This window comes from Ahaetulla prasina, chromosome 4 (genome assembly GCF_028640845.1).
Source record: "Ahaetulla prasina isolate Xishuangbanna chromosome 4, ASM2864084v1, whole genome shotgun sequence".
Lineage (NCBI taxonomy): Eukaryota > Metazoa > Chordata > Lepidosauria > Squamata > Colubridae > Ahaetulla > Ahaetulla prasina.
This window is the reverse complement of record NC_080542.1, coordinates 78,679,071-78,697,538: the sequence shown is the minus strand read 5'-3', so window position 1 is coordinate 78,697,538 and position 18,468 is coordinate 78,679,071.

The following is an 18,468-nucleotide window of genomic DNA, read 5'->3' as shown; positions in this document are numbered from 1 at the left end:
GCAAGGCCATATCTGCTTTTACTTGGCTTCAGGTGACCGCTGGGGCTGTTAGCTGCTGCGGAGGAACAATAGGGCAGATCACTTCCCTGCGAGTACTATTATAGTGGGATAAACATGAAAGAGCATCCGCCAAAAAATTCTTTCCTCCCGGTATGTATTGTAAGGAGAAATTAAAACAGTTAAAGTGTTGGGCCCAACAGGCTTGTTTTGGTGACAGTTTCCTGGGTGTTTTCAAGGCTTCTAGATTTTTGTGATCAGTCCACACCTCAAAGAGGTGTTTAGCTCCTTCCAGAAACTGCCTCCATGTTAGAAAAGCCCAGTGAACAGCAAACGCTTCCTTCTCCCATATGACCCACCATCTTTCAGTGTCCGATAATTTCCGAGAGGTATATGCACAAGATTGTAGCTTCCCTTCGGCATTTGCTTGGAGCAGGACCGCCCCAACGGCAACATCACTGGCATCTGCCTGAACAACAAACAGAGCATCCATGTCTGGGTGTTTAAGGACTGATTCGGCAGCAAACAGTCATTTCAGCTTCTCAAATGCAGTTTGACATTCCATAGACCATTCTAGAGGCTGGGACGGTTTTGGTTTTACGTCCCTTTCATTTTCAAGAGATTAGTGATTGGTAGGGCAATTTTTGCAAATGAGGGAATGAATTGTTGGTAGAAATTTGCAAAACCCAAAAATCTCTGAAGCTGTCTGCAGGTGCGTGGAGGTGCCCATTCCAACACCGCCCAGACCTTCTCTGGATCCATTTCTAATCTGTCCAGTGATATGCTGTATCCCAAATAGTCAATTTTGGTTTGGTGGAAATCACATTTGGAGAATTTATCATACAATTCAGCACCCAACAGTTTTTTGAGAACTGCTCTCACCAGTTTTACATGTTTATCTATGGTCTCTTTGTAAATGAGAATGTCGTCGAGGTAGAGAAGAACCCTTTGAACAGGTGCTCATGGAGAACTTCATTGATCAACTGCATGAAAACTGTGGGAGCCCCTTGCAATCCGAACCGGAGCACTCGGAATTGGAAACAGCCTAGGGGAGAGTTGAAAGCAGTTTTCCACTCATCCCCTTCCTTAATGCGCATTCTATAATAAGCCTCCCGCAAGTCCAGTTTAGTAAAAATCTTCCCTTTGGACAAATGGGCTAACATGTCTTTCATAAGGGGTAATGGCTAAACATTCTCCACTCAAATTGCGTTCAAATTTTTATAGTCCACCACCAGGCGAAAGGACCCATCCTTCTTTTCTCTGAACATCACAGGAGCGGCTACTCATAGTCTAGCTGGCTGAATAAATCCACATTTTAGATTTTTATCAATGAAATTCTGTAGCTCCTCCAGTTCCCTGGGGGTCATGGGGTAGGATTTTGGCTTAGGAAGCTTTACCCCTAGAAGGATTTCTATGCTACTGTCGTGTCCCCCTCCCCCTCCAACGACCAGGTCTGGGAAGTCTGTATCAAGCATGGCCACGAAGCCTCTGCAGATTTGCCAAATTCCTTTCAGATTTTTCAGGGCAGGCAGGAATCCAAGGTGTGATTTCAGCAAACCAGATGAGACTTTGCTTGACTCAAATTTCTTGACTCAAGCTGGTCCTTTATATAGACCATGGGGTGTGGCTCCATGACTCAGCACTTAACCAGGCCTGCCCCTCCCTTCCTTCTGCTGACATCGCCTCTCAGATCTCCAGAAGTGAGGATCCTCCCACTTTAGATTGTCTTCTGCTGTTTGAGAAAGGGAGGGGTCAGAAGGAGCAGGCCCGGGCAATTCCAATCCGTGGCTGACTTTTTCTGTTGGCTTGTTTGAGTGAGTGAGGTTTGTTTGTTCATTCCTGACATGCCCTCCAGGCATGGGGCCGGGGCTGGGGGCTGGAGGCATGCCAGGCTGTTCCTCTTCATTATCAGACTCTGAATCTGATAGCAGGCCTGGCAGGAGGAGGGAGGGGCCCGGCTGAGGAGAGGAGGGAGGATGAGGCACAACAGCTACAGTCTGTAGGCCTATGAGGAGGCAGCACTTCAGAGGCCTTTTCACTAAACACCTCCCGAAGGTCCTAGTATTCCTTGGGAATTCTTTCCTCACCATCCAAGTGTTCCAACACAGCAGCCACCACTTCACTCGGCGTGATGCCCTCCTCTTCAGGGACTTTCTTCTCTATCCCGCGCAGGTTGGAGCAGAACCGCAATACACCCGTCCTCCAATTTATCCACGAGTTCCATTTCTGGAGCCATGGCAGCCCCAGCAAGATGGGCTGGTCCATGCCCGGTGTCACGATAAAGTTCAGGGTCTCTTGGTTGTCCCCCATGGTCATCAAACTCATCCCAGATAACCTCACCAAGAACAGCCTCCGTCATCCTACCTGAATCTACCCAATCAGAGTCCAGCCTATCCCGAATCTGAGCGATTTTATCGTGCAGATATTGTCCAAAATCCTCAGCACGACCCTGCAAGGGGTCCTCCCGAGCTCCCTGATGAAGTAGGAAGCGGGTCACCCTAAACAGGGCGGCTGGGCGATTGTCTGCCGATGCAATAAGGTTGGAAAAATACTCATGTTTTGCTACTTTTATCGCCGCTAGATAGATCTGAATATGAGACCTAACTAGTGTTTGATCAGATTCAGAACAGCTGGCCCAATCACTCTCTAGGCGTCTTTTCCGGCGTTTCATCTCTCTCAGCTCCTCGGAATACCAAGGAGCTGGCTGAGATCTGCGCCAGGTCAGAGGCCGCAAAGGCACGACTCGGTCCAGAGCCCCAGCCACCGCCCTTTCCCAGGCGGCGACTAGTTCTTCCGCCAAGCCGTGAGCTAAGTCCTCAGGAAATGGCCCAAGCTCCGTCAGAAACCTCCCCGGGTCCATCAGGCGCCTGGGACGGAACCAACGAATCAATTCCGTCTCCCTGCGGTGTGGGTTTGCAGTTCTGAAGTCGAGTCGAAGGAGCGAATGATCTGACCATGACAGGAGATTGATGACTAAATCCCCTAATTCTAGATCACTCAGCCACTGTCCAGAGACAAAAATCAGATCCAGTGTGTTTCCCCTGTTGTGAGTGGGACCATTAACTAACTGGGTCAGGTCCAGGGCCGTCATGGAAGCCATGAACTCCTGAGCTGCCACCGATGACTCACCGACTGACGGCAAATTGAAATCCCCCATAACCATAAGTCTGGGGGTATCAACTGCCATCCTGGCTATCACCTCCAGCAGCTCGGGCAGGGCTGCTGCCATGCAGCAAGGAGTCAGGTACGTGAGCAGCACGCCCACCTGCAACCCCTGACCCCACTTCACAAAGAGGGACTCACATCCGGCTATTTGCGGGACAGTGACCTCCCTCGGTTCCAAACCTTAATAACCGCCACCCACCCCCCACCCCTACCTTGGGCCCTCGGCTGATGAAATGCACGGAAGCCTGGTGGGCACATCTCAACAAGGGGGACCCCCCCCCCCCTCTGTGCCCAACCAGGTCTCTGATATACCCATCAGGTCCATGTATAAAATCACAAATGAGGGGGGCTTTATTTAACACGGACCTGGCATTGCACAACATCAGCCGAAGATCCAGGCTCTGAGGACTCCAGCTACATGGGGTATGGGAAAAGGCCGAGGGACCAGAGTGCGCGATCGCTCGCAAACAGCGAGTTCGCACTCCCCGAACATGATATGGTCCCCCCCTTCCGCCATATCTGCCCCTCCCAATTACTGTGCCGATGGAATAACCCTCCTGGGGTCGAGTCCCAGCTTCCTCCTCAACCCCCGAACCTATAACCTCTGTGCCGTGAACTCTCGCAGGGCCCAGCTGTATCCCCGATGGGTTTCCCCCACAATCCATCTCAACCCTCCCTCCCCTTAAAAACCCCTTAAAAGCAGATATTAAAAAATTCCTGAGTCTCTTTTTCGCCACATGCCATGTTTACACATAGAAGTTCTAACATTACCCCTCCTCCCCCCATAGTTCAGGCAGTCTGGTCCAATCCACCTTCTTCTCAGGTGCCACATGAGGAGCATCTTCAGATGACTTCATCTCTCTGGTATGCACGAACCATTAGCTGTGAGTGTTATCAGCTTGCCTTCTAGCCAGTGAATACATTTGAATAACCCCATGCACTATAAGTTTCGTTTCTGAATATAAGTCCACTCACTTTCTCTCCCCACCCTCCATTTTATGACAGCTGAAGCAGCTAAACTGTAATCAGGGATATATTTCCTACTACAATTGAACAGCAATACAAGACAGCAATAAAGCAATTAACTTGTAGTAATAAAACAATAAATTCAGCATGCGGAGGCTGACAGATATTGTCACTCAGGTCAGTTCCACTGATCCTCCTGTCTCAGTTATTTGGGAAAATGATCTCATGTATTCCAGTCGTCTCCTGGGCATGGCTACATGCCTGGCCCTTGCAGTGGTAGTTGCTACCATATCAGAAGACGTGTTGCAGCAACTCCAGGGCCAATTGGGAGATATGAACTACCTACCAATGATTAACACCAAAGGTCCGTCGATCTTTCTGCTGGTAGACTTCAGCGGCAATCAGGCATGGATGTGTGTTCCAGGAGCCCCAGCACATCACAATTACAACAGATGCTAGCCTCTTCGGCTGGGGCGCCCATCTTCTATCCTGAATGGCCCAGGGACAATGGTCTATGGCAGATCTAACAAACAAAATCAACTGGTTGGTGTTGCAGGCAGTCCACCTTGCCCTGCGCCACTTCCAGCCCATTGTGGCTGGCCAACATGTGTTAATATTAACAGACAATGTGACCATGAAAACACAAGTGAACTGCTAAGGGGGCACTCGATCCAAACCACTTTTGGATGAGACAGAGAGGATGCTGACCTGGGCAGAGAGACACATGCTTTCCCTCAGGGCAGAGCACATCTCCGGATCAACCAACGTCCAAGGGGATGGTTAAGCAGGACTCAGATCAGTCGGAGTGGCGTCTCCATCCAACTCTCTTCCACGAACTGTTGGAGCGATTTGAACATCTGATTCTCGACCTGTTTGCACACCCAAACAACACACAACTACCACAGTTCTTTGCCCAATTCCTATGTCTGGGAGCCGAGGGATGCAATGTGCTCTGCTTTCCTTGGCTTCAGGGACTGCTTTACGCCTTCCCTCCCCTCCCACTCATCCCAAGGGTGATTTGGAAGGTGTTAGCAGAAGGAGCGGAGATCCTGCTGGTCACCTCTCATTGGCCAAGTACGCGGATCTGGAAAGCCTGTCCGTGTCCCGTCCCTGGAGGATTCCCTGGGACAGGATCTCTCTCAGCCAGGGGGTTGTTCTACATCCAGAGCCTCAGTGGCTCCAGTTGACCGTCTGGCACTTGAAAGGATCTTCCTGAGGAAGGAGAATCTCTTGGGGAGGGTAAAACAATCCATACAGGCTTCCAGATGCACCTTGATGAACCGGATTTACAATGCCACCTGGCGGTCATTCTGTCTCTGGTGTTCTAAGGGGCACATCAATCCAATTTTGGCATTGGTGCCTGAGATTCTTGAATTCTTACAAGAAGGTCTGGACAAAGGGTTGGCTCCCAAAACCCTTCAGTGGCAGGTTGCGGCGTTGAATACAGTCCTATCTGGTGACAATAAATGTCCTCTCACCCAACATTTGAGGATTCAGAGTTTTCTAAAGGGGGCGGCTAACCTGCGACCCCCGGTGGTGCATTAATACCCCACATCGGGCCTTGCGCTAGTCCTTCAGGCACTCACGTCTTCACCATTTGAACCTTTGAGACACTCCAGTTCCTGATTCTTAAGGTTGCCTTCCTGGTGGCGATAACCTGTGCCAGAAGGATTTCAGAGATAGTGGCACTGTCGGTGCGGGAATGTATCTTCCATTCAAACAGAGTGGTCCTGCAGATGGACCCCTCCTTTCTGCCCAAGGTAAACTCATGGTATCATCGCACCCAGGAACTCATTTTCCCGGGCTTTTGTCCAGACCCAAAACATCCATTGGAATAACAATGGCGTACCTTGGCCATTAGGAGATCCCTCAGTAGGTACATTAAACAAACAGCATCTTTCAGAAGATCAGAAGCTCTATTTGTTTGTTTCCATCCATCTTCAATGGACAGGAAAGTGTCCTCCTCCACCGTTGGTCACTGGCTGAAGGTGTGCATTACGAAGGCATATTCACTCAAGGCTAAACCTTTACCGGGATAAATTTTGGCACACTCAACGAGAAGCACAGCTATCACTGCTGTCTGGGCCCACCCAAGCTTCTGTTAGTGACATTTGCAGGGCAGCCACTTGGACTTCTTTATCACTCTTTATCCGACATTACAAGGTTGACAGTTTTGCTTCAGCTGAGGCGTCCTTTGGACAGCGAGTGCTGCAGAGTATGCTCTACTCCCGCTACCTGGGATCAGTCAGCCTTCTGCCCATGAACTACTAGCTTGGGTATGTCCCATGCTTAAATTCTTCAAGCAGCACACTGGAGAATGGACGCTGACTTGCCTGAACGTCGCTTCTCTGTGCGCTGCTGGAGAATCAAATCCACCCTTTCAGCTTCCTGATCTTGGACCAGGTGGCTCTCTTCAGCTTCTTCCAGGAAACATTGGATGACTACGCCTTCATGAACAAAGTGAGGCTCAGCCGAGCAGAAGAGGCATGGTCAAGAAAATTTAAAGAAATATACACTCAGTCTCTGGCAAATAGATGAGGAATAACCCACATTTGGATTCTCCAGCAGCGCGCAGAGAAGGGGCGTTCAGGTAAGTCAACATCCATTCTTAGTAGTTTGAAATTCTGCATAGTTTACTACTTGCTTTATCTTCCACATTCATTTTTGCCTGCTTGTGGGTTTAAAATAAGTCTTGATTATATTTGTGTCAGCTATTTTTATGAATAGGTGCACAACAATTTTCAGTGATGTTGTGGTATTATTCCTAAGACCCTTCAAATAAATTGAAGAACTATGGTTATATTGCTCAGAAATTGAGCACTTAGCTGTCCTTGGGTGACTGTAAGGGAAGTTCATCAGGATCAGATGTAATTAAAAAATTGAAGAGACAGCAATAGAAAATTCCAGGACTATAGTCTAATCTGGGATATTGGAATACATCATAAGATAAGACATTGCTAAAGACATTTGATATTATTTCTGAGAGACATATCCAGCAATTTTTTGTTCTACCTACAGTTTAAATATTTAGCAACTTAAAGTACTACTACTTTAAGACATAAGTATGTCACAGAAGTGAGTATACCCATTTCACATTTTGTATATATTTAAGCATATCTTTTCATGTGACAACACTGAAGAAATGACTCTTGACTACAATGTAAAGTAGTGAGTATACGGCTTGTATAACAATGTAAATGTGCTGTTCCCTCAAAATAATGCATCACACAGCCATTAATGTCTAAAATGCTAGCAAAAAAAGTGAATACAGCCCTAAGTGATAATGTCTAAATGGGGCCCAGAGTGTCAATATGTTGTGTGGCCACCATTATTTTCCAGCACTACCTTAACCCTCTTGGGCATAGAATTCACCAGAGACAGAGACAGAGACAGAGACAGGTTGTCACTGGAGTCCTCTTCCATTACAATGTCACAGAGCTGGTGGATGTTAGAGACCTTGCGCACCTCCACCTTCCGTTTCAGGATGCCCCACAGATGCTTAATAGGGTTTAGGTCTGGAGACATGGTTGGCCAGTCCATCACCTTTACCCTCAGCTTCTTTAGCAAGGCAAGTGTCGTTTTGGAGGTATGTTTGGGGTTGTTATCATGTTGGAATACTGTCCTGCGGCCCAGTCTCCGAAAAGAGGGGATCATGCTCTGCTTCAGTATGTCAGAGTACATGTTGCCATACATGGTTTCCTTGATGAACTGTAGCCTCCCCAGTGCTGGCAGCACTCATACAATTCTAGACCATGACATTCCCACCACCATGCTTGACTGTAAACAAGACACACTTGTCTTTGTACTCCTCACCTGGTTGCCGCCACACATGCTTGACACCATTTGAACCAAATAGGTTTATCTTGGTCTCATCGGACCACAGGACGTGGTTCCAGGAATCCATGTCCTAAGTCTGCTTGTCTGTAGCAAACTATTTGCGGGATTTCTTGTGCATCATCTTAAGAAGAGTCTTCCTTCTGGGATGACAGCCCTGCAGACCAATTTGATGCAGCGTGTGGCATATGATCTGAGCACTGACAAGCTGACCCCCCACACCGCTTCAACCTTTGCAGCAATGCTGGCAGCACTCATACATCTATTTCCCAAAGACAACCTCTGGATATGATGCTTAGCATGGGCACTCAACTTCTTTGGTCAACCATGATGAGGCCTGTTCTGAGTGGAACCTATCCTGTTAAACTGCTGTATAGTCTTGGCCACCATGCTGTTTCAGGGTCTTGGCAATCTTTTTATAACCTAGGCCGGGTGTTGGCAACCCGCAGCTCTAGAGCTGCATGCACGGGCCCTCTCCTGTGGCTCACTGTCTCATCATTGGCTGGCCCCACCCCTCACCTTCCCCTCCCAGTCATTTCTTGCCTGGCTTGAGAAGGTAAGGATGACGGCAGAGGATGGTGAAGTAGCCAGGGCTGATTCTCCGGTGCCTCACACTTGCTGGAGCTTCTTCCAGCCATGTTAGTGCTGGGCATACCTTGGCCGCTTGGGGAGATGCGCAACCTGAGGAGGGGACAACTGAAAGGTGATGGGCCCACAGTGCCCAGCTGCAACTTTAAGAAGCTCAGGGCTGCGAGAAAAGAGGGCTGGCCCAACCGAACCTCACATACCCACCCCCAAGGGTCAGGCTCAGAGAAAGCCAGAGAGCCCTCACTAAAGACACTCATCCATCAGCTGGCCTTCCTCTCTCTCTCTCTCTCTCTCTCTCTCTCTCTGTGTGTGTGTGTGTGTGTGTGTGTGTGTGTGTCTCCATGTCTTTGTGTGTGCATGTGTGTCTATATCTTGCTCTTGCTCCCTTCTCTATGCCTCTTCTCTCTCTCGGAAAGCTGGTGAGCTCTCCTTGGGGCTCTTCGCTACTCCTTTTATTTCTTCTTTTTGGAAATCTGGGCTGGCTGAGGAACAAGCAGAAGCCACAGCAGAGGCTTCCCTGTTCCTCCTTCTCCTCCTCTCACAACCCTCTGGCCAGCTGTGGTGGGGCCAGGAGGGTGTGCATGAGAGGAAAGATGGAGAGAGAGACATAGAGAGAGATACATGGGGGGGAGACATAAACACAGACAGAGAGAGCTACAGAGAGAGGGGGAGATAGGGAAAGGGAGAGAGATACACAGAAAGGGAGATACAGAGAGGGGGGAGGGAGAGATACAGAGAGAGGGGAAGAGACAGGGGGGGAGATGAGAGAGAGAGAGAAGGGTTTTGTAGTTCCCGGTGTGGTGTTTTTTAATAACTGGTTCTCTGCCCTAATAACCTACTGGGTAGGCATGGCTAGGGAGTCATGTGACTGGGTGAGAGTGAGTGACATGGAGTTGGCCACGCCCACCCAGGTTTTGTGGCTTCCAGTGATTTTTTTTCTGAGGGGATCGGGTCCAAATGGCTCTTTGAGTGTTTAAGGTTGCAGACCCCTGGCCTAGGCCATCTTTATGTAGAGCAGCAATTTGTTTTTTCAGATCCTCAGAGAGTTCATTGTCATGAGGTGCCATGTTAAACTTCCAGTGACCAGTATGTGAGTGAGAGCGATAACACCAAATTTTACACACCTGCTCCCCCTTCATACCTGAGACTTTGTAACACTAAAGTGTTCTGTCCCACCCCTCCTCACCTAAGAAAACACAAGCGCCAAAGGATGTCTGCCAGCAATTTATTTACAAGTTGGCCTGGTTTCCTTTGGCAGAGGAAAGTTCTGGCATCTGCTCTCCACGTGCCACCAAGTTTCTTATCAAGAGTCAGAGTGTTTACAGTCCATTGCCGGAGCAACCAGGAGTCTAAAGAATGGTCAAGAGTTACTCATGAAATTCCAAGCCTTAAATCCAAAACCTGTGTGTTGCGTAGAGGACTCCTTATTCCGACGGGGGGCAAAGCAAAGGCAGGACGGCGATCGGCTATGGTAGCTGAGAATGGTCCGGATGAGAAGCTGGTGGTATCTAATTTGCGGCTGCATCTTCTGGCCAAGTAAGGAGGGTAAAGGAGGAGCGAACGTTCCCTCCCCCTCACCTTTAAATGGCGTGCTCAATTGTTACACTTGATCACGAATGGAAGGGGGGGTAGGTAGGCTTGCAAAATTTCATACCTAATCTTTTTAGTTGTAAAATAAATAACCACATCCCTCGGTACTCTATTTTGTCTTGCCCACCAAGAATTAACACGATAAATTCTTTCAATATTAATCTCAAAATCTTCTGGCTCCACACCCTTTATCTGAGCAAAGGCTTACGTAAAAATCTCTTCTAAATTTTCCTTCCTATTTTGCTTCAAACCCCTCACCCTTATAGCATATTCCATTAATTTATATTGTAATATTACTCTTTCTTCATCTGCCCTATCTACCTTTGCCTGTATATCTTCCATCTTATTATCTAAGTTCCAATTATTTTGATTCTTTTGAATTTCCTCTATTTTCCTTTGCAACTCTAAATTAGCTTTATTAATTTCTTCAAGATCATCTTCCATCTGAATACAAGAGCTTAATATTTGCGCAATTGCACCCTTTACCATTTTCATTTCCCTCTTCTGCTCTTCCACCACTTCCTTAAAATCCGACATCTCTTTCTCTATTTCATCAAATTTTTGATGTATTTCTAAAAAATGACTCTCCAAAACTCCTGTGAAGAATTTCTTAATTCCTTTTTGATTTCTTCTTTTAATTTTTGAATCTGAACTGAAGAAATTTCAAAGTTTTTAATGACTTTTGGTACTATTTGCTTAAAAGCCATTTTTTAAAAATATAACCTAATAACGGACCAAAAAAAAAATTCAAAAAGAAAAATCCAAAAAACTTTTCTTCTAAATCACTATAATCCCAGAGAAGAAGAAAAAATATAAATCATAAAATTCTCGTTTCTTCCATTTATTCAGTATCTTCCTATATATCCTCTAATTCAACACTAGCTGTTAGTAAGTATTTCTTTAACTTCCGTTTCCAGTGCACACATTCCACAAAACCGCCATTTGCTTTCTTCTCTCCTATCTTCGCAACAAATATATCCTCAGAGGCTTGCAGTCTTCTTACAAACAAGTGCTAGAACTCCAGTTTCTGCTCCGTCCACGTTACAATCCATCATAAATCAATTCCTGCCGTGGAAATTGGATGCTACGTTTTGTCTGCCATAAAAGGCAGATGCCCTCCCCCAGTCTGGAGCTTTTCAGGCTATGGAAGGAGAACTCCCCTCAAGCCTCAGAACTTTTTCTGTGGCTATATTTGGGTGTCTCAACTTCAGCCTGAATTCTCATCTCTCCCTCTTTGCCCGAGGGAAGAGATTTCCAAGCTGTCGGACCAGATTTACGATGTCCTGACAGCTCTACAGACTAGGGAGTTAGCAGCCTAATCAAGGCTGCTTCTCAACGAAGCGGAGCCATACCAGAAGTCCCCGGAATTGTATCAAAATTCAATAAACATATATGCAAATTAATTTCAAAGTTCATTCTTACTGACGAGTGGAATCTCCTCTTGCTAATGAGGAATATAGAAAATCAGGTTTCTTAATCATTAACACTTCCATGTATTGAGAGGCTCCCCATAACAAGCACTCTGTATATATGAAAACAATATATTGAGAAGGAAGTCAGACAAGCATGCTGACTGAAGAGGATTAGAAGTTCTAAGCATTTTCACTAGGAAATAAAAGCTATTGGAGGAATTTGTATTGTTTTCCCATATTTACAGTATTACCACCATGTCTTCTAAATTGATTCAGCCTTAGTACAACAATTGATTGAGCATAGATCCCTGGGAGTAAGACAATTGATTCCTGCAGAATTTATTTCAGAATGCTCCTATATTAGTGTGCATTTATGTGAATATATAAGTACAAAAGAGAAGTTCATGAGACAAAATGGTTTTATGTTTAGATACCAAGGGAGAATCAATATAAATTGAGTTCCATATATTATAGAGAATTCATATTGTCAATAGTTACTAACTGAATTATTAATATTGAGTATTTGTCCTGTTTCCTGGAGTGTAACTTCTGTCTTTTGTTGGCTGGCATGTGTGTACATGTGTCTGTTCTCTCTGTAAAATTTTACACAAGGCAGGAAAAAAAACCAATCAGCATCTAGATTAGCATAGATTAACTTCAAGATTAACATCAGACCAACAATCAAGCAAACAATACCCCAATGTAGAAACTTCCAAAGAAGCCAGCAGCAAACAGATCAATCAAAGAATCTTTAAGATCAACACTGACAGGCCAGCCACTAGAACAGCGGTTCTCAACCTGTGGGTCGCGACCCCCTTGGGGGTCAAATGACAATTTGCCAGGGTCACCTAAGACCATCGGAAATATGGGTTTTTTTGTTTTTTGATTAGGGTAACAATGTTATGTTTAACCAGCAGAACTTTGAAAGCAGAACTTTCAACTAGCAAGTTCTGTCAAGCCACCTAAGGACCTACCCCCCCTTCCATTCGTGATCAAGTGTAACAATTGAGCACGCCATTTAAAGGTGAGGGGGAGGGAACGTTCGCTCCTCCTTTACCCTCCTTACTTGGCCAGAAGATGCAGCCGCAAATTAGATACCACCAGCTTCTCATCCGGACCATTCTCAGCTACCATAGCCGATCGCCGTCCTGCCTTTGCTTTGCCCCCCGTCGGAATAAGGAGTCCTCTACGCAACACACAGGTGCTACTTAACTTTGGGTTCCTTTCCAAAGCAGGGGCAAAGGAACGGCTCGGTAGCAGCCGCTGCAAAGCCTGGTGGGTGTTTTTTCTTGGAGCCCATCATCAACTCTGTCTTTCTGGGTATTTAAAGCAAATAAAGTGATGTGTAAATTAACAGAGGATGGAGGTGGAGAGGCAGGAGGCTGTGTGTCTTGCAGATTGGGGTGAAGAGGATAGAAGGATTGCAGTTTGCGATTGTTGATATCTAACTTTGTAGAAACCAAATCACAGCATTGCTTGAGGAAAGTGTAGGCACAAACTGCAAAGGAGCTGTAATACTGGGAAACCTAAAGTGAGGTGGGTCTTTCTCAGAGTTAAGTTAGTGGAACAAAAAACAGACATACTGAAGGGATTAGTGAAATAATAGAATTAGTAGAAACTTGCTAATTGCTTCTATTAGATATACTGAAATAATAGAATTAGTAGAAACTTATTTATTGCTTCTTGTATATATATATATATATATATATATATATATATATATATATATATATATATATATATATATATATATATACACACACACACACATGTAGGTCTTTGATTATTCGGGTTTTCTCCCGCATAAAATTGGAAGTGTCTTGGTGACGTTTCGATGAAATCCCATTTGTCATCTTCAGGCTAGGTGTCTACAGCTTCGTGCTTCTAGGAGAAATGTGTGATCACAGCTGTTTCTTCCTTTTAACTGCTAGTGGGGGTTTGAACTGATTGGGTGGGAGCTTGGCTGTGCTCTGATTGGACGTGGGTTTTTTTTTGTGCTCTGATTGGCTGGGGGTGTGTCCTGTTTGGGTGGAGGCTTGGTTGTGCTCAGATTAGTCTGAGTTGCAGGGGGATTTGAGCTGGTGAGCTGCATTGCTGTTGTTTGGCTTTGTGTTCGTGGTCGTGCTACATCTTCATAGTGGGTGTCAGTCTGCTGCATGTATGAATTGGAGGGGTTTGAAATGGCTAATGTTGCAACTGCAGTCTGAAATCTAACCTACCGGGTCAGATGACAGCAAGCCATCTTTGGAATCGGACGAGGATCTCCTGGTGAGTTGGAAAGGAGGGCCCTTACCGTTCCAGTAAAACTTATTACACATTGTAATAATGAAATATACCTGAGGTTTTTTTCTTTCAGGTAATTTGTACATAGTATGATGAAAGCAGAAACTTCTAATATTCTTTTTTCTTTTTGTCTCTGATTTTGAATGTACTTTTCAAAAATAAAAAAAATATAGAAAAGTTCAGTTCACCTGAATTATGAAATTATGTAATTAAGGCATTAATTATTATGGTGTTCCTTGCCTTTATGCCATTACATTCTAAATACAGATTAATTTGAATTTCAGGCACCTTTCTAAATTTGTCAAGACATAAATTAAGTATGTGGCTGATATGACATAGAATCACAAACAATATGTATGTATGGAATACAAACAAAAAGCAGAGAACCATCTGGCAGATAATAACCCAAGACAGGTGTGCAACATCTAACCAATTATAAAGGAAATGCAATGAAAACAGCCAATGCTGATGCCCTGCTGGTGGAGGAGCTGAATAGCTTCTTCACCTGCTTTGAGGTTAAAACACCTGTCTCTGTGGCTCTAGCTCAAAGGCACTCTAGTCTCCAGCCACTAACCGTGCATGAACATCAAGTCAGAGCTGTGCTGAAGGCCATAATTCCCAACGAAGCTGCAGGTCCAGACAGAGTGCTGGGGAAAGTGGTAAAAACCTGCACTGACCAATTAACAGGGGCCCTGACAAGGACTTTTAATATCTCCCTGCAATTAGCTAGAGTTCCATCTTGCTTGAAAGCAACCACAATCATTCCAGTTTCGAAGAAAGCAACCATAAACTGCCTGAATGACTATAGATCCATTGCACTGATGAAGTGCTTTGAGAGACAACACCTCAGGTCCAGTCTTCCACTAAATTTTGATCAATACCAGTTTGCTTATAGAACAACAGGTCAACAGAAGATGCATTGAGACACCTCGAGAAATTTGGGAACAATGTCAGAATGTTTTTTACAGACTATAGATCAGCCTTTAATACCATCTTCCCAGGCATTCGTATTGAAAAGCTGACTGACCTGAATTTCCCTCCCCTCATTTGTGACTGGGCCAAAGACTTCCTGACAGACTGTCCACAAACAGTAAGGATTGGGTCTCTGACATCTTCACCCTGAAGCTCAGAACAGGCTCCCCTCAGAGCTGCGTGCTCAGCCTCTTCTTGTACTCACTGAACACATAAGTCTGTATATCCTCAAATCCAACTAACACCATAATAAAGTTTGCAGATGACACAACAGCGTTGGGACTTATAACTGGAGGGGATGAATCAACATATAGGGAAGAAGTCCAGAAGGTGTTCAATATGGTGTTCAAAAACGACTTAAATACTAGCAAGACAAAGGAGATGGTGCTAGATTTCCGGAAGCACAGATAGGAGCCTGCCCCACTGTATATCCAGGGGGGCTATGTGGAGAGGTTTTCTCTTTTAAATTCTTGGGAGTGCTCATTAGTCAAAATCTCACCTGGAAAGACAACACATTCCTGGTGGTTAGTAAGGCTTAACAGAGACCATTTGCTTACGGTCCTGCAGAAAAATCAGGTGGAACAACGGCTGATGACTTCTTTCTATTGGTCTACGATAGAAAGTCCTCACATACTTACTGTATAACAGTATGGTATGCTGGTCTAACAGTTGCAGATAGGAAGGCTCTATAGAGAGTCATCAATTCGGCACAAGAAACCATTGGTTGCCCTCTAACACCATTAGATGATATTGCCAGGTCTTGCTGTTTCAGCAGAGTAAGGAAGATACTTAGGAATTATTCACACCCTGGCAGTGGTGGGTTTCAGCCGGTGTTAGAACCAGTTCGCTTTGTGCACACGCTTTGCGCATGTGCTTTGTGCATGCACTTTGCACACATGCTTTGCACATATGCTTTGCCCTCCCGAAACGGTAGAAACCCACCACTGCACCCTGGCCAGTGTCTCTTTTTGCTTCTACCATCGGGCAGAAGACATCGAAGCATAGCCAGCCGAACAAACAGGTTTAAAAACAGCTTCTACCCATGGGCTGTCAAACTCTTAAAACACAATTGCAATCACTCCATGCACATACAGAAACGTATGACTAGTCTTTTTTCCCCAATTACTTGTATAGGGATTATTCTCTATACTATTTATGTTGTGGGTTTTTTTTTGTTATGGATTGCACCAGAGAGACTAAACCAGTTTCACTGTATATATGATGTACAATAACAATAAAGGCTATACTATGCTACGCTACGCTACGCTATGCTACGCTACGCTATGCTATGCTATGCTATTTATTTATTTATTTATTTATTTATTTATTTATTTATTATTTAGATTTTTATACCGCCCTTCTCCCGAAGGACTCAGAGCGGTGTACAGCCAGAATAAAACAGTACAATATACAAATTAAGACAAAAGTTAAAATAACATATTCAATAAATGGGCGAAAATTTAAAACTGTCAAATTTGACCCATAAAATTCATAAAAATACCCCAATTAAAATTATTAAAATTCAAAAAGTTTAAAAATTAAGTCAGTCCCGCTTGGATAAACAAGTGCATTTTCAATTCACGGCGAAAGATCCGAAGGTCAGGTAATTGACGCAAACCAGGGGGAAGTTCGTTCCAGAGGGTAGGTGCTCCAACAGAGAAGGCCCTTCCCCTGGGGGCCGCCAGCCGACATTGCTTGGTGGACGGCACCCTGAGAAGACCCTCTCTGTGTGAGCGTATGGGTCGGTGGGAGGCATAAGGTAACAGCAGGCGGTCCCGTAAGTACCCGGGCCCTAAGCCATGGAGCGCTTTAAAGGTGGTAACCAGCACCTTGAAGCGCACCTGAAAGACCACAGGTAGCCAATGCAGACTGCGCAGGAGCGGTGTTACACGGGAGCAACTCCCTCAATCACCCGCGCAGCTGCATTCTGAACTAACTGAAGCCTCCGAGTGCACTTCAGGGGTAGCCCCATGTAGAGAGCATTGCAATAATCCAGACGAGAAGTGACAAGAGCATGAGTGACCGTGCATAAGGCATCCCGGTCAAGAAAGGGGCGCAACTGGTGAACCAGGCGGACCTGGTAAAAAGCTCTCCTGGAGATGGCCGCCAAATGGTCTTCAAATGACAGCCGTCCATCCAGGAGAACGCCCAAGTTGCGCACCCTTTCTGTTGGGGCCAATGACTCGCCCCCAACAGTCAGCTGCGGTTTTAGCTGTCTGTACCGGGGTGCCGGCATCCACAGCCACTCCGTCTTGGAGGGATTGAGCTTGAGTCTGTTTCTCCCCATCCAGACCTGTACGGCTTCCAGGCACCGGGATAGCACTTCGACAGCTTCGTTGGGGTGGCCCGGGGTGGAAAAGTACAGCTGCGTATCGTCAGCGTACAGCTGGTAACTCACCCCAAAGCCACTGATGACCTCGCCCAACGGCTTCATATAGATGTTGAACAGGAGAGGCGAGAGAATCGACCCCTGAGGCACCCCACAAGTAAGGCGCCTCGTGATCGATCTCTGCCCTCCTGTCAACACCGACTGTGACCGGTCAGAGAGATAGGAGGAGAACCACCGATAAACGGTGCCTCCTACTCCCAAACTCTCCAACCGGTGCAGCAGGATACCATGGTCGATGGTATCAAAGCCATTGAGAGATCTAACAGGACCAGGGCAGAGGAACAACCCCTATCCCTGGCCCTCCAGAGGTCATCCACCAACGCAACCAAAGCTGTCTCCATACTATATCCGGACCGGAAGCTGGACTGGAACAGGTCTAGATAGACAGCTTCATCCAGGTACTGGGGAAGCTGCCATGCCACCACACTCTCTACAACCTTCACCACAAAGCGAAGGTTGGAGACTGGACGATAATTTCCCAAAATAGCTGGGTCCAGGGAAGGCTTCTTGAGGAGGGGGTCTCACCACCGCCTCTTTCAAGGCGGCGGGGAAAACCCCCTCCAACAATGAAGCATTTATAATTCCCCGGAGCCAGCCTCGTGTCACCTCCTGAGTGGCCAGCACCAGCCAGGAGGGACACGGGTCCAGTAAACATGTGTGGCATGAAACCTCCCCAGTAGCCTGTCCACGTCCTCGAGAGCCACAGAATCAAACTCATCCCAAACAACTTCGACAAGACACGTCTTCGTCATCTCACCTGGATCATCACAATACCATACCATACCATACCATACCATACCACACCACACCACACCACACCACACCACACCACACTTTGGTGACATAGGTGTCATAAGAATTTGATAAACAAATAGTGCATAAATTAGAATTTACCAATTCTAATTTCCTTACCAAGAAAACTCCCACCAGGAAGTGATAAAAGTTGCTTTAAAAACTGGATAGCATTTTATCCAGAACTTTTATTGTGACCCCCCCACCCCTCTCTCCTTCTATTGCTCTCTTGTGCAACTTTGTTCTGAAATCATTCTTTTCAAACAATGTTTTGTTATTTTTTTAAATAATTATTTCAGGAGATACATTTCTCCTTCTTGCTATTTTTTATTTGAGTTCTCCCATTGATGATCATCCTAACAGCATTTTACCCTTGCAATTTTACCTGTGATATTTATGCAGCCTAATGCTGGTTTAATAAAATATAGTTCCAAAGTCATAGAAAGCCTTATTAAAGCAAATTGTATATTTTAAGCATTG